An 18,589-nucleotide genomic window follows, 5' to 3' on the forward strand; every position below is an offset into this window, starting at 1 on the left:
AGCAGATATAGACAAAACAGAATAAAATCTCGGGACCTTTGCCTTTCGCGGGCAAGTGCTCTACCAACTGAGCTACCAAAGCACGATTCACACCCCGTCCTCACAGCTTTACTTCTGCCAGTACCTCGTCTCCTACCTTGCAAACTTTTCGGAAGCTCTCCTGGTTCGCAGTTGGTAGAGCACTTGCCCGTGAAAGGCAAAGGTCCCGAATTTGAGTCTCGGTCCGGCACACAGTTTTAATCTGCCAGGAAGTTTCATATCAGCGCACACTCCGCTGCAGAGTGAAAATCTCATTCTGGTCTCACATGGTTGATTACAAATGAATGGTAGTTTGAAAAATATTTTAAATGAATTAATAAAATGTTGGCTCTGGGAAGGAAGCCACTAGGAGTGATGTATCAAATTTTTCATTTTAATGAATGTCTTATTACATTATTTACACAGTTCGCTTATTTCACGTACACTTACCGAAAAGAGTATCATACGTCACACTTACATCAAAGAAACGGTTTGTCTCCTCACGTATGTTCACCGTCATGTCAGTCATGGCGTATGTAAAATAAAAGACCCGTCTGGGTGACGTGGGAGACGTCCAAAAAGGGGAGCTGTCAGCAGTCAAGGCGGAGCATTTCTTTTCTCTCGACGCTGACAGAAATGGCTGATGTCGCTGTATCGGTGAAAATGTTACGAATATCTGCTACAGAAACGCGGCGTCAAAGACGGCAGTACGTGTTACAAGGAAGGGCCTCATGTTTCCTTAATGTGACTGAAGCCCCACATTTCTGAAATCCGCGCACGTCGGTATTGAAATCAAGATTGATGCTAATAAGAAGCTGTGTCGGCGGAGGGCGCGGCGGGCGGCCGGGTATCGGCTGCCGGCGTCTAACCCCGTGTCTGCAGAGCGCCGCTGCACCAGCAATATTTTCGCAACTTTCTTTGGAACCTTACACCCGTGAAATCGAATCCCGGGCCCACATTGAAATGTATCACGCAGGGGTTGTTCTCTTCCCCCGCCACCACTACTACTGCTCCCTGCGCTCTCCCGCTCCCCAGCGGCACAACAGCGCACACACACACAGACACACACACACACACACACATACTCACACACACACGCCCACACACTCGCTCGCACGCATACCCGGAAACATACGAACAGCGATACTGACGCTCTGGTGGGTTTCCTTCTGACACCTTGCTGCCGACAGCGACGTATCTTTAAAAAGTCGCTGTGTCTCCCCTTCGAGAATCCACACTCAAGCGTGAAATATTCTGCCGTGGTGTGTGGGGCCGGCTCCGTCCCTGCTGTGACGGGGTGACGAGCCAAGACGGCAACTGCACTGCCTGCCGTGTCAGTCGCTATTCCAATGGGCTCCCACCATATCTCGCTGCCTGTGTCAGCATTCTATTACTCTCTAACGTTGCCGAACGGCACAGTGGTAAGATACCGTGAAAGGCGTCCGCTGATACACGAAACTCCTTACATGCCGCCTATTCGTGCGCGAGACGGTAGCAACTTGTCTGCCTCTAAGATCTGTTCCCACACACCTACCTGCCGAGATACGAGATCTTTGGGAGGAAACTTATAAGTTCTGTCTTGGCGGATGGTAAGCGTGTATGAATGCTTGGTGTCTGTTCCTTCGAACATGTCCGAAAGAAATGCAACGGTAACACCGACAAACCTTAAACGGCGATCTATACTAACGTTAAACCTCTGCGAGGAATTGGCTCAAAATGTTTCAAACGGCTCTAAGCACTATGGGACTTAATATCTGAGGTAATCAGTCCCCTAGCCTTAGAACTACTTAAACCTAACTAACATAAGGACATCACACACATCCATGCCCGATGCAGGATTCGAAACTTCGACCGTGGCAGCAGCGTTGTTCCGGACTGAAGCGTCTAGAACCGCTCAGTTACAGTGGCCGGCTGCTAGGAATTTTTGAGAAAGTTGAACGTTGGGTAACCTAATGGGAACAGGATAACCAAAGTGAGATTCTTTTCCGAACACTCCAGCAGAGTAAAATCTACAGTAAACTGGTGAGGCAGAAACAGACATATTAAAATCGTTCGCCACCCTAATTAGGCATCCTTGTGTCAATCAATATAATGAAGGAGAAGGCAGTACTATGGCTAACCTAACATTCCTTGACACTCACATTAAACTCTTGCCGTGCGGAATTAGCCGAGCGGTCTAAGGCGCTGCAGTCATGGACTGTGCGGGTGGTCCCAGCGGAGGTTCGAGTTCTCCCTCGGGCATGGGTGTGTGTGTTTGCCAGTAGGATAATTTAGGTTAAGTAGTGTGTAAGCTTAGGGACTGATGACCTTAACAGTTACGTCTCATAAGATTTCACGCACATTTGAACATTAAACCCTTTGCTTACATGTTCCTACTACAACACAGTAACCTAACGTTCCAGATAAACGTGCTACTAACTAGTAAGTCAGATAAACAAATGGCCAATGAGATAGTAAACACCGACATATGCCTGTCAATAACACCTACCTTGATTGAACTAGGTGCAACCGTTTATAAAACCAGTTGCCGACACACATGAAACTAGGAGCAATATAGAACAGGGAAAAGCTTGAAATGATTCTGAATTTAAATCAGGGAGTCTACTAAAGACCGTAAGCTATAACTCCATTGCCCAATACAGGATCTCTATGCCCGTACACTAATCAGCTTGCATTAGAATAGATATTACATTAAATAGTTCTTTCTTAAACTCGGATTGAAGCAACTAACCAGAAAGCTAATCTAACTGGCTCTGAAGGAGCGTTTGCATTGCTTCATTAACTAACTAGCCTCGTAAATGAGGACAGTTAAACTTTCATGGTTTGAAGAACCATGCTCCTTAACAAAACTACACAAGTATGTTTGAGAATAGGTAAGTGTTCTCATTAATAATTATTAATCAAGGAAAGCATAACAAACTATAACTCTTTAAATAACAGATGTGCTTTGCTAAATAGTCCATTAAACTACTCAAAATACAGATCGCTGTGCACATGCCAGCACAACATTAGTTTCAAGTTCACACACTTTCTCATGAAATGAATACTAATCAAAGTGCATAAATACAACAGTTAATAATCTTTTTCGCTTCGGGTTAACTTTACTCCTTTTAGGCAGCTTTTCAAGTGATGTAAATTATTTAAGAAAACGACTGTAGATTGATTTAAAAATGGACTGGAAGTGGAAAAATTCTCAAATTGTAAGACTGTACTTTAAACACTGAAACTCTACACATTAAAAATCAGTCACAACTACTTCTACAGCCACCGAATTAGCCTTTCTGTACTAAATTAGAACACTCGGAGTTAAATTCACTACGATAGGATTCCTGTCCAGGTTTGTGATTTGGGATAGTCACGATTATTATGGAAGTCAACCAAATTTCGCAAATACCTGGTCTATTTACAGAGTACTATGGCTAACCTAACATTCCTTGACACTCACATTAAACTCTTCCCGCGCGGGAATAGAAATAGAAATATCAAAAAAGGTAGGAAGATTTTTCTGTTTAGCAAAAGTGACAAAAAGCAGATTACAGAGTACCTGAAGGCTCAACACAAAAGTTTTGTCTGACGTACAGATAGTGTTGAGGATCAGTGGACAAAGTTCAAAACCATCGTAAAACCATGCGTTAGATGAGTATGTGCGAAGCAAGATCGTAAGAGATGGAAAAGAGCCACCGTGGTACAACAACCGAGTTGGAAAACTGCTGCGGAAGCAAAGGGAACTTCACAGCAAACATAAACATAGCCAAAGCCTTGCAGACAAACAAAAATTACGCGAAGCGAAATGTAGTGTGAGGGGGGGCTATGCGAGAGGCGTTCAATGAATTCGAAAGTAAAGTTCTATGTTCTGACTTGGCAGAAAATCCTAAGAAATTTTGGTCTTATGTCAAAGCGGTAGGTGGATCAAAACAAAATGTCCAGACACTCTGTGACCAAAATGGTACTGAAACAGTGGATGACAGACTAAAGGCCGGAATAATAAATGTTTTTTCCAAAGCTGTTTCACAGAGGAAGACTGCACTGTAGTTCCTTCTCTAGATTGTCGCACAGATGACAAAATGGTAGACATCGAAATAGACTACAGAGGGATAGAGAAACAATTAAAATCGCTCAAAAGAGGAAAGTCCGCTGGACTTGATGGGATACCAGTTCGATTTAACACAGAGTACGCGAAGGAACGTGCCCCCCCCCCCCCACCTTCTTGCAGCGGTGTACCATAGGTCTCTAGAAGAGCGTAGCGTTCCAAAGGATTGGAAAAGGGCACAGGTCATCCCGGTTTTCAAGAAGGGACGTCGAACAGATGTGCAGAACAATAGACCTATATCTCTAACGTCGATCAGTTGTAGAATTTTGGAACACGTATTATGTTCGAGTATAATGACTTTTCTGCAGACTAGAAATCTACTCTGTAGGAATCAGCATGGGTTTCGAAAAAGACGGTCGTGTGAAACCCAGCTCGCGCTATTCGTCCACGAGACTCAGAGGGCCATAGACACGGGTTCACAGGTAGATGCCGTGTTTCTTGACTTCCGCAAGGCGTTCGATACAGTTCCCCACAGTCGTTTAATGAACAAAGTAAGAGCTTATGGACTATCAGACCAATTGTGTGATTAGATTGAAGAGTTCCTAGATAACAGAACGCAGCATGTCATTCTCAATGGAGAGAAGTCTTCCGAAGTAAGAGTGATTTCAGGTGTGCCGCAGGGGAGTGTCATAGGACCGTTGCTATTCACAATATACATAAATGACCTTGTGGATGACGTCGGAAGTAAAACTGAGGCTTTTTGCAGATGATGCTGTGGTGTATCGAGAGGTTGAACAATGGAAAATTGTACTGAAATGCAGGAGGATCTGCAGCGAATTAACGCATGGTGCATGGAATGGCAATTCAATCTCAGTGTAGAAAAGTGTAATGTGCTGCGAATACATAGAAAGGTAGATCCCTTATCATTTTGTTACAAAATAGTAGGTCAGCAACTGGAAGCAGTTAATTCCATAAATTATCTGGGAGTACGCATTAGGAGTGATTTAAAATGGAATGATCATATAAAGTTGATTGTCGGTAAAGCACATGCCAGACTGAGATTCATTGGAAGAATCCTAAGGAAGTGCAATCCGAAAACAAAGGAAGTAGGTTACAGTACGCTTGTTCGCCCACTGCTTGAATACTGCTCAGCAGTGTGGGATCCGTACCACATAGGGGTGATAGAAGAGATAGAGAAGATCCAACGGAGAGCAGCGCACTTCGTTACAGGATCATTTAGTAATCGCGAAATTCCAGTGGAATACTCTGCAGGAGAGACGCTCAGTAGTTCGGTACGGGCTTTTGTTAAAGTTTCGAGAACATACCTTCACCGAAGAGTCAAGCAGTATATTGCTCCCTCCTACGTATATCTCGCGAAGAGACCGTGAGGATAAAATCAGAGAGATTAGAGCCCACACAGTAGCATACCGACAATCCTTGTTTCCACGAACAATACGAGACTGGAATAGAAGGGGGAACCGATAGAGGTAGTCAGGGTACCCTCCGCCACACACCGTCAGGTGGGTTGCGGGGTATGGATGTGGATGTAGATGTAGTGCGAAATGTAAACAATTTAGTGGGAGGTTGATGGTGCTGGTGGAGTAATTTGCAGTGGCTGCTAACATAGCGGTGACACACTCACATCAGTACTACTAGTGTCACCCTGTTACAGTTCTTCTTGGCGTCGGAATTATATTTTTATATGGCCAAAAGCCGTGCCATTTCAATTGTATCACCAAATGCAGCATCAGAGGCCCATAAATACTGCTGTTAAGCTTTTCTGGCCTCAAAACTCCAGGAATATGAGCCACAATGATACGCTAGAGCTAGCGGGATGTTAACCACAGTACTGCTCAGCCCAGACTCCTTACCCATCACAAGGGACGAGTTGCCACTTGCGCGCCGGCCACACCTTTTCCACTCCGCCAGGCTACTTCCGTAGCTGCGGGGCTTCCCCACATCTTTTACATTCAGCCCTACGTTCCCTAACAATGGATCAAGTCATTTATAGTACATTATATATCAATCATTCCAGTAGTTATTTAAATAAAGAAGCACATTTTAAACAACATCGTCCGAAAATTCACATAACTGAAACATACATGGTGTTACAAAGGTACGGCCAAACTTTCAGGAAACATTCCTCACACACAAATAAAGAAAATATCTTATGTGGACATGTGTCCGGCAACGCTTAATTTCCATGTTAGAGCTAATTTTAGTTTCGTCAGTATGTACTGTACTTCCTCGATTCACCGCCAGTGGGCCCAATTGAAGGAAGGTAATGTTGACTTCGGTGTTTGTGTTGACATGCGACTCATTGCTCTACAGTACTAGCATCAAGCACATCAGTACGTAGCATCAACAGGTTAGTGTTCATCACGTACGTGGTTTTGCAGTCAGTGCAATGTTTACTAATGCGGAGATGGCAGATGCCTATTTGATGTATGGATTAGCACGGGGCAATATCCGTGGCGCGGTACGTTTGTATCGAACAGATTTCCAGAACGAAGGTGTCCCGACAGGAAGACGTTCGAAGCAATTGATCGGCGTCTTAGGGAGCACGGAACATTCCAGCCTACGACTCGCGACTGGGGAAGACCTAGAACGACGAGGACACCTACAATGGACGAGGCAATTCTTCGTGCAGTTGACGATAACCCTAATGTCAGCGTCAGAGAAGTTGCTGCTGTACAAGGTAACGTTGACCATGTCACTGTATGGAGAGTGCTACGGGAGAACCAGTTGTTTCCGTACCATGCACAGCGTGTGGAAGCGCTATCAGCAGCTGATTGGCCTCTACGGTCGAATGGTTCATCCAAAAATGTGTCAATCCTCATTTCAGTGCAAATTTTCTCTTTACGGATGAGGCTTCATTACAACGTGAACAAATTGTAAATTTTCGCAATCAACATGTGTGGGCTGAGGAGAATCCGCACGCAGTTGTGCAATCACGTCATCAACACAGATGTTCTGTGAACGTTTGGGCAGTCATTGTTGGTGATGTCTTGATTGGGCCCCATGTTCTTCCACCTACGCTCAAGGGAGCACGTTATCATGATTTTATACGGGATACTCTACCTGTGCTGCTAGAACATGTGCCTTTAGAAGTACGACACAACATGTGGTTCATGCACGATGGAGCTCCTGCACATTTCAGTCGAAGTGTTGGTACGCTTCTCAACAAAAGATTCGGTGGCCGATGGATTGGTAGAGGCGGACCAATTCCATGGCCTCCACGCACTGTCATGGTGGCACGATGTTGATAAAAAGTTCTCATGCTAGGGAGCTCCAATCCTGCGCCAGGACGGTTGACAACTGCTGGACGATCATTGGTGCACGTTGAGTTGCTCTAATACGTCCCCCCAACTGATCCTACACGTTTTGGGTGGAATTGAAGTCGAAAGAATGGGCAGGCTGTTCAGTTCGCCGAACATCCTCGCGCCCTAAGGTCTCCTCCGCCAGCACAGTTCCTTGCGGTCGTGCACTTCCCTTCACAAAAATGAAGTGGGAGCAGAATGCACCCCTGAAAAACGCACATGTAGAGGAAGCACATTGTCACAGTAACGTTGTCCGGTGGCTGTACGGTGTTCAAACCTTCAGAGTTGTAACGTCCGAGCAACATTATGCTCACAATTACCATAACACTTGGACCACCAAAATAATATCTGACTGTTTTTGCGCGCATTGTGTATTTCCATGTCTCATCATATGAAGGAACGTCCAGCATTGTCGACTCTGATCGGACTGCTCCAGATGTTATGGTGTGAGGAGGAGTGTCCTAGTGTGAAATTAGTAGTACGAAGGACGAATGGAGGGTAAATGTACTGGGAAGATTTGTAGAACGTTAGTTACATCTTGCAATGTTAACCTCCCACACAGCACTAGTAAATTTTCAGTTTCTTCATTCATTTCAAAAGCTTCGAGAGGCGTAAGATGTACAAATAACTGTTTTACTTATCCTCATTTTCTCGTTGTTGGCCGCAATTCGTCACGTCTAGGGGTAGTTTCTTGACGCTCATTTTTTTTTTTTTATCTTTGTGGGTTCTAGATGACTAGATAAATATTAAGTAAGCCTGTAGCTTAATTTCTGTTTGCACGTGATTTTATTATGTTGCATTCTTCTATGTCACACTGACTTAACAATTTCTACTCCCATAAAACCAGAAATTACATTGTTATTTCCAAAACTAAAAACTCGCCCGATTCCATCAAGGGCATGCCCACCATTCCCAACTCATTCTGTCTTCCTAACAATATTCCAAAAAGTTTACAAAACAAAAGAGTTTACGAAGTTTCTCGACAAAAGAAAAATCATCATCAACTTAATTCATTATTTTGTAGATGAAACCAGAATTAAATTTAATAATTAGCGTTAGATTGTGGAATTAATAGTATGAATTTTAATTATGCCACATATTTCGTAATTTCAAATATTTCTGAAAGAAGAGTAATTTTAACTGTACAGACAGAGTTAATACACATCGATTGTAACATATTAATTTCTTTTTTACATTTTAGCATGAAATATAACACATATTATACAAAATCATATGAAGCTCTTTTCGTGAAACAGCTGAGATAATGTTCACCTAGACAAGATTCGAAAATATTCCTGGTACCGGCTATTTCTGTTAAAGAGAGGTAATGTTCGAACAGTGTGTCCCATTACAATCTGTTAAGCTAATCACACACAAGACGCTAGTATGACAAATTCTGAGGCGGCTGAAGTGGCCGTGCGGTTAAAGGCGCTGCAGTCTGGAACCGCAAGACCGGTACGGTCGCAGGTTCGAATCCTGCCTCGTGTATGGATGTTTGTGATGTCCTTAGGTTAGTTAGGTTTAACTAGTTCTAAGTTCTAGGAGACTAATGACCTCAGCAGTTGAGTCCCATAGTGCTCAGAGCCATTTGAACCATTTTTGACAAATTCTGCAGTATAGCTGCAGCGTTTGGAGTAGCTCTTTAACAGCAAATAACGATCGACGGTGTAATGAATAAACTAAGTAAATTTTTGGGCCATCGAATAACAATTATGCTGTAATTTAACTGCCGGTGCGAGCAGCTTTCACCTGTAAAGCTGACACGGACACGTCATTGTTGCTTATATGGGTTGAACTTTTATCTCGCCTTCCATGGAACTCAGAAATGCAAAATGGTAAATGAAACACAATATGTGCGCTTTGAATGGGATATTTAAACTCTAACATTTCACTCATCGCTGTTCTGCTGCTCGCTAAATATTTGCGATGACCGATGCGATGGACAGCCTTTAGCTATCAGCGTTCTTTTCACTGGCAATCAACGCAGTGCCGCAGTTTGAAATGTTTACTGCGTGCCATGTATATTCAGTACCGCATACCACAGATAAGCTATTGGAATTTGATAGCGCTGAATGAAATTGTCATTTCCATTTGGTAGGTGGGAGTCGAACATCGCTAATTCTAAACAAATTTGCACCGACTCTGAATACAGAGGGACGGCAGGTGTGAAACTAACAGTCTGACGAGTACTTACACTACCTCGTATACCGTTCCTCACACGCTTTAGTTTTCTTGAAAGATTGTGTCTTGGAATCTGTTTTCGCGGATGCTTGTATGACAACATTATAATCAGCTCCCAGACCAGCTCTGTAGATGTGGTAGAATGTAACTGACATTTGGCAGTCAGTGTCAGATAAATGTGATTATGCACACCCTAACAGGGACATTACACTTGTCATGATCGCACAGCATTCATTACCTGATGTGTAATCCCTTTCATGAAAAATGAAACAGTATTACACATTTGAAAAAGTTATGGTGATATTTTAAAAATGCTCTGCCGGGATGACATTCATAAACTAACTTCAAGTGCTCATGTACCTGACTGGAAACAAACTCTAGACCACCGTCCTAAACGTATACTACGACGACAAAGCTACAATTACGCTCATCTGCCATAATTTTTCTTCATATCGACTTACGGTGTTGGTCCTCTTCCTTCGACTAAAAATCGTTTGTGGCTATACTTTCGTTTCGCAGTTAGTTTAATTCAGTGATTCTTTATTTTCCCTCTCCTATGGTTATCATATAATTACAGTAAATCTACGATAACAAATGTACTCGATCTTCGTTATACGTATCTCAATCGCCCTTTCCGTGTCATTTGTCGTCCCAGTTTATGTGTTTATCTGATACACTGAAGAAGCAAAGAACCTCGCACATCTGCCTAATTTCATGTACGGCCCCCGCGAGCACACAGGAGTGCCGGAACACGACGTGGTATGGATTTGACTAATGTCTGAAGTAGCGCTGGAGGGAATTGACACCATGAATCCTGCAGGACTGTCCATAAATCAATAAGAGTGCTAAGGGGTGGAAACCTCTTCTGAACAGCATGTTTCAAGGTATCCCAGATATGCTCAATGATATTCTTGTCTGCGAAGGTTGGTGGATAGCGGAAGAGTTTAAACTCACAAGAGTGTCCCTGGAGCGACTCTGTAGTAATTCTGGACGTGTGGGCTGTCGCATTGTCCTGCTGGAATTTCCCAAGTCCGATGGAATGCACGATGGACCTGAATGGATTCAGGTGACCAGACAGGAAGCTGAAGGACGCGTCACCTGTCAGGGTCGAATCTTGAGGTATCAGGGGTTCAGGGGTCCCATATCACTCCAACTGCACACGTCCACACTATTACAGAGTCTCCACCAAGTTCAAAAGTCCTCTGCTGACTTATGGTGTCTATGGATTCATGAGGTTATCTCTATACACGTACACGTCAGTCCGCTCGATAGAATTTGATAGGAGACTCGTCCGTTCAGGCAACATGTTTCCAGCCGTCAACAATCCAATGTCGGTGTTGAAGGACCCGGGCGAGACATAAGGCCGTATGTCGCGTAGTTATCAAATGTACACGGGTGGGACTTCGGCTACGAAGGCCCGTATCGGTGATGTTTCATTGAATGATCCAGCATTGAAATCTGCAGCAATTTGCGGAAGGGTTGCACTTCTATCACGTTGAACGGTTCTCTTCAGACGTCGTTGGACCCGTTCTTGCAGTATCTTTTTCGGGCCGTAGCACCGGAATCCAAATGTTATTCCACACCATCCTCCTTCCTATTAAGGGCGTGAAATTGAATGACATCTGGATTCCGATGCTGAACAAGATGTGTACCAGTCTTTCAGCGCGGGATGATAGCAACAGCGGACGACGGCCAAATGCGCTAACGTACTCAAAACGTGTGATTTCACGTCACTGCGAGGAAGCTCGCGGAAGCGGAATTTCACTGAAGTCAGTAGCGAGTCGTGGTTTGAATCGGACCTTCAAAAACCTACGATCACCCTTGAAAATTTCCTCCACACATGGGGACGAAACGTCGAGTTTTAAGGCATAATGGCCCGGAACATTTTATTAACTGTGAAGAGGCTTTAACAGTGTAGACTAGCGTTGAGTGTTGAACCAAATCAGTTTTCGGATTAAAGACAACAGTAACAGCAACAACACAGAATGAACGACAGTAGGCTAACAGCTTTTGTAGCATCTCTAGGACAAGAGATTAATAAGCCTGGTGTGAGAAAAAAATTAAAAGTGAAAAGAACAACAGAAGCCACAGACAGAAATTTTCTAAAAAAGAATGTGATAAATTTATTATTCTAATGTATAGGAGATAAAAGAATAAGTGTGAAATGACAATCGGTAAGGGATATTTTCTGCGAAGGTAGGGGATACTTTCTGGAAAAATAAGAGAGGAAAAGCAAACATCATTTGCGAACAAATGAAACAAACTTTGGTGGTAGGAGTCACAGTTTATTTATTCCCACAAAACGTTTCGGAGATTCAAATCTTCATAATCAGGTGGATTTATGTGGATTAATATAGCACGTATGTGCTGTATTAGGACTTTGGTGTAAACTGTGGCATTGTGGCATTCTCTACACAGTGCCACAGATAACCCTGATCTCGTAACAGAACAAGTATATGTTATATGAATCCACATAAATTCATCTGATGATGAAGGCTGAAACCTCCGAAGCGTTTTGGGAAAAATAATAAATAATGACTATTAGTAGTAATTTTTTGTTTCGTTCGGTATCAGTAACAGTCATGGTGGAATCTAACCAAATATGTTCGCATTTCAGATTAATTGAAACTGAACAGAAATTGAAATTGGGTTCCTAGCTGCCCATTAACGAGAAGAAATAAGACACTTAACTACAGAGAAGTGCACCTATGGCCGTAATATTAACGTAAGTACCAAAAAACCTAATATTCATTTTAATGTGTAACCCTTCTTACGAGACCGCTAATTTTTTTACTATTCCTCACAAGACAGTTACATCATTCAAACTGCAGTTTGGCTAAATGATACATTAGCTTAGATATCATAGTGGGTAGTGCTCGCACCACCTGAGCTGTCCTAACGCATATCGACTCAAGACATCGCACGACCAAGTCGACATGTGTAAGAGACGGAACCGTTGTCATGAGGGCGTCGCCCTGGAGATCGTGGCAACACACACACACACACACACACACACACACACACGCACGCACACAAACAGGCGCCACAAGGGACAGCGCGCTCTAATCGGCCTATCTGAATGGTAACCGAGTCGTGCTGCATTATTCGGCGCCGCTGTTCAAATATTAGCCGTTCAATTAACAGAGGGCCTCGCCCGACCGCGCCATCACTAATTCACCTCCCTTTCCCCCCCCCCTCCCACCTTCACCCCCTCTCCCCCCCCCCTACCACAGCCCACCTCGCCAGCCAGCCGTTCCTCGCACCGCACTGCTGTTTCGCGTGCGTTCCGCGACCATAGCGAATTATTTGTGACACCGCAAATAAATTTTAAAATTTACCTGTCGACAAAATTAATCGCACGGAGGTGATCTCGCAGCCGCTCTGCGCCGATCCCCGCACTGCAGTGTTCGCATTCCTGCAAAGTGCCGCAGGTCGCTGCCGAAATAATTCAGCAGCTAATTAACCTGGCAGCACAGCCCGACTTTCGCTCTGACGGACATCCGTCACGATATGCCATACGTGTTACACGTATTGAAGGCTTCTACGACTAGACAACAGTTCATTTGCTAATAGTTGGATGAAATAGCTCAGCTCTTCAAGTCCTACGTGTACAGGATACCTACACGTACATACACACACCCCAAGCCACTAGCGGATGCTTCTAGGTACCATAGCTATATATACGGTGTTACAAAAAGGTACGGCCAAACTTTCAGGAAACATTCCTCACACATAAAGAAAGAAAATATGATATGTGGACATGTGTCCGGAAACGCTTACTTTCCATGTTAGAGCTCATTTTATTACTTCTCTTCAAATCACATTAATCATGGAAGGGAAACACACAGCAACAGAACGTACCAGCGTGACTTCAAACACTTTGTTACAGAAAATGTTCAAAATGTCCTCTGTTAGCGAGGATACATGCATCCACCCTCCGTCGCATGGAATCCCCGATGCGCTGATGCAGCCCTGGAGAATGGCGTATTGTATCACAGCCGTCCACAATACGAGCACGAAGAGTCTCTACATTTGGTACCGGGATTGCGTAGACAAGAGCTTCCAAATGCCCCCATAAATGAAAGTCAAGAGGGTTGAGGTCAGGAGAGCGTGCAGCCCATGGAATTGGTCCGCCTCTACCAATCCATCGGTCACCGAATCTGTTGTTGAGAAGCGTACCAACACTTCGACTGAAATGTGCAGGAGCTCCATTGTGCATGAACCAAATATTGTGTCGTACTTGTAAAGGCACCTGTTCTAGCAGCACAGGTAGAGTATCCTATATGAAATCATGATAACGTGCTCCATTGAGCGTAGGTGGACGAACATGGCGCCCAATCAAGACATCACCAACAATGCCTGCCCAAACGTTCACAGAAAATCTGTGTTGATGACGTGATTGCACAAATGTGTGCGGATTCTCCTCAGCCCACACCTGTTGATTGTGAAATCACGTTGGAATGAAGCCTCATCCGTAAAGAGAACATTTGCACTGAAATGAAGATTGACACATTGTTGGATGAACTATTCGCAGAAGTGTACCCGTGGAGGCCAATCAGCTGCTGACAGTGCCTGCACACGCTGTACATGGTACGGAAACAACTGGTTCTCCCGTAGCACTCTCCATACAGTGACGTGGTCAACGTTACCTTGTACAGCAGCAACTTCTCTGACGCTGACATTAGGGTTATCGTCAACTGCACGAAGAATTGCCTCGTCCATTGCAGGGGTCCTCGTCGTTCTAGGTCTTCCCCAGTCGCGAGTCATAGCCTGGAATGTTCCGTGCTCCCTAAGACGCCGATCAATTGCTTCGAACGTCTTCCTGTCGGGACACCTTCGTTCTGGAAATCTGTCTCGATACAAACGTACCGCGCCACGGCTATTGCCCCGTGCTAATCCATACATCAAATAGGCATCTGCCATTTCCGCATTAGTAAACATTGCACTGACTGCAAAACCACGTTCGTGATGAACACTAACCTGTTGAAGCTACGTACTGATGTGCTTGATGCTAGTACTGTAGAGCAATGAGTCGCATGTCAACACAAGCACCGAAGTCAACATTACCTTCCTTCAATGGGGCCAACTGGCGGTGAATCGAGGAAGTACAGTACATACTGACGTAGCTAATATGAGCTCTAACATGGAAATTAAGCGTTTCCGGACACATGTTCACATAAAATCTTTTCTTTATTTGTGTGTGAGGAATGTTTCCTGAAAGTTTGGCCGTACCTTTTTGTAACACCCTGTATTTCTTTCCTTCCGGAATTTGATACAGGAAAGAAATCAGTGATTGTACATCTATCTGCAGGTCTTGATGTCTTTTACAGGGTTCCCTACTTCAGGTGGTAAAAACGGAATTCTTATAGGAACACTTTGTTTTCCGTCTGTTTGTCCTATTTTCACCACTTTTTCTCAGGAACGGGTCGAGGTATTAATTTGAAATTTATGTAAAATACCATGGTCTCAGATCTCAATGTGATGTAAAAAAAATTAAGCTTCTAACTAAGTCAAATCTAAAGATGCGGCCAATTATGTCATATCTCTTATACTCGCAAACTCTCTTCCCAAAACCTATAGAGGAACTATCTGAATACAGAATTAAGTTGGTATGGAAGACTAGGAGCAAGCGTCCTACTAGCATTTGATCGGTATCTTCTTTTTTACTTTGCGTTCTACATGGGAAATTAACTTTAGTGGCAATAAATTCGTGACGCCGTATGTCGCAAATACTATTTCATTGGTGACATTGTTGTTGTCGTCGTTGTTGGAATTTTCAGGCCGAACACAGCTCTGATGCAGTTCTCTATGATAGTCTGTCCTGCAAATCTCTTCATCTCTGACTACTGCAACCTACATTCTATAGTCAAGATTTGGTCTTGCTCTACAGCTTGTTATCACACTACCCTCCACTAACTAACTGACAATTCTTCCGTCTTTCATATTACGCCTATGAACCCATTTTTTTATATAAATTGTGCCATTAATTTCTATTCTCAGGAATTCGATTCGGCACCTCCCAATTTGTTATCAGATCTACCCATCTAATCTTCATCATGCTTGTGTAGCACAAGACAAATCGAAAATAATCCTCGAGCGCCATTATTTAGGTCTGTAAGGGGGTACTGCACAGGCATTGCATTTTATGCGAAGTTTTATGCGGGATTATTTTCGAAATAGTAGTGCAGCATCCTTCCAAGAAGTTTCGAGGCTGATTTTAATCCGCGAGTATAACCGTGAGCAGCGCAGTAACTACGGCGCCAGTTTGAACTAAGAGTTCCAAATAACAGACGTGCATTCGAATCGTCAGTTGTGAACAGAGAGGGTAAGGTAATGGGATTGCTGCTGTATATGCTTCAACGCTTTTGTATCGCACGTCGCAGGGTAGAAAATCTGTAAATTAAGTGTTCAATAAATACCCCGCAAGTTTTCAAGAAGAGAGTAGTGCTTGAAAATTTGTTTCACTTATTTTGACTCCCGAACAAGAACAAAGATGCATTGACGCCTACCGCCACTTATTTGAAATGCAAGACACCGCCAATTCCTTTCTGTAAAAGTATCATCATGGATAATGAGGCTTGATCTACTCACTGAGAACCTACCACAGAACGACAAAGTGGAGAAATTTTGGTCAAGAGTCAATGCCTTAACGACATAACCAAAACTCAGCTCAGTGTCACGCACAAGTAGTACAATGTCCCAAAGAAAGTCTTTTTGATACTTTCACATGGTTGGGTCACCGTTAAATGTGTTGAATTCAAGTTGCTGGATATTATATAAGCCGGCCGGAGTGGCCGAGTGGTTCTAGGCGCTACAGTCTGGAACCGCAAGACCGCTACGGTCGCAAGTTGGAATCGTGCCTCGGGCATGGATGTGTGTGATGTTCTTAGGTTAGTTAGGTTTAAGTAGTTCTAAGTTCTAGGGGACTGATGACCTCAGTAGTAAATCCCATAGTGCCCTGAGCCATTTGAACCATTTTTTTGATATTATGTAAAAACCCCGAAGCATTAAATCTACAATGTTAACATTTCTTTATTTTTTGAGTAATCGAGTCTCGAAACTTTTCGGCCTGAGTGTTACGTTACATTTCCTCGACATTGAACCCAAAAGAGATGGAGCGTCACTTTAGTTGGGAAGGACATATAATAAAGGGTGTTATGAATACGCTATCGATATTTCTCAGCAGAGGTCTAGAATATAAGTTATATACATATTATTGGAAGAAGGAGCCTGTAAGCTCACTAGTTGGGTCACAGTGAGTTGTTAATAGCAGTAAGCATTGCGATTCGTTGTATAACTATATTGTTACACTATTGTCCTTTAAAATTGCTACACCAAGTAGAAATGCAGATGATAAACGGGTATTCATTGGACAGATACAGTATATTATACTAGAATAGATATGTGATTACATTTTCACAGAGATTGGATGCATAGATCCTGAGAAATCAGTACCCAGAACAACCACCTCTAGCCGTAATAACGGCCTTGATACGCATGGGCATTGAGTCAAACAGAGCTTGGATGGCGTGGACAGTTACGGCTGCCCATGCAGCTTGAACACGATACCACAGTTCATCAAGAGTAGTGAGTGGCGTATTGTGAAGATTGTGACGAGCCAGTTGCTCGGCCACCATTGACCAGACGTTTTCAGTTGGTTAGAGATCTGGAGAATGTGCTGGCGAGGGCCGCAGTCGAACATTTTCTGTATACAGAAACGCCCGTACAGGACCTGCAACATGCGGCCGTGCATTATCATGCTGAAATGTAGCGTTTCGCAGGGATCGATTGAAGGGTAGAGCCACGGGTCGTAACACATCTGAAACGTAACTTCCACTGTTCAAAGTACCGTTAATGAGAACAAGAGGTGACGGAGACGTGTAACCAGTGGCACCCCATACCATCACGCTGGGTCATACGCTAGTATGGCGATCACGAACACACGCTTCCAAAGTGCGTTCACCGCGATGTCGCCAAACACGGATGCGACCATCATGATGCTGAAAACAGAACCTGGATCCGTCCGGAAAATGACGTTTGGCCATTCGAGCACCACCTAGGTTCGTCGTTGAGTACACCATCGCAGGCGCTCCTGTCTGCGATGCAGCTTCAAGGGTAACCGCAGGCATGGTGTCTTAGCTGATAGTCCATTCTTCTGCAAACGTCGTCGAACTGTTCGTGCAGATGGTTGTTGTCTTGCAAACGTCTCCATCTGTTGACTCAGGGATCGAGACGTGGCTGCACGATCCGTTACAGCCGTGCGAATAAGATGCCTGTCATCTCGACTGCTAGTGATACGAGGCCGTTGGGATCCAGCACGGCGTTCCGTATTACCCTCCTGAACCCACCGATTCCATATTCTGCTTGCAGTCATTGGATATCGACCAACGAGAGCAGCAATGTCGTGATACGATAAACCGCAATCGCGATAGGCTACAATCCGACCCTTATCAAAGTCGGAAACGTGATGGTACGCATTTCTTCTCCTTACACGAAGCATCACAACAGCGTTCCACCAGGCAGCGCCGGTCAAGTGCTGTTTGTGTATGAGCAATCGGTTGGAAACTTTCTTCACGTCAGCACGTTGCAGGTGTCGCCATCGACGCCACCCTTGTTTGAATGCTCTGAAAAGCTAATCATTTGCATATCAGAGCATCTTCTTACAGTCGGTTAGTTTTCGCGTTTATAGCACGTCATCTTCGTGGTGGAGCAATTTTAATGGCCAGTAGTGTATTTAATGTTCGCCATGTAAATATCTCCAAAATCAAAATCAAGTCTTTCCGTTGGTGAGATAAGAAGGAAGATTACAGTTTAACGTCCCGTCGACATCGGGGTTATTAGAGACCGTTAATAGCTCAGAATATTTCAAAGATGAGGAATGAAGTCATGTGTGCCCTTGTCGAAGGAACCACTCCTGTAGTGATTTAGAAAAATCACGCAAAACTTAAATCAGCGTGACTGGATGCAGATTTTAACCGTTCTCTTCCCGAATACGAATCCACTGCGCTAACCACTGCACCACTTCGTTCGATTCCGTTGC

The sequence above is a fragment of the Schistocerca cancellata genome, chromosome 3, assembly GCF_023864275.1.
Source record: "Schistocerca cancellata isolate TAMUIC-IGC-003103 chromosome 3, iqSchCanc2.1, whole genome shotgun sequence".
Classification (NCBI taxonomy): Eukaryota; Metazoa; Arthropoda; class Insecta; order Orthoptera; family Acrididae; genus Schistocerca; species Schistocerca cancellata.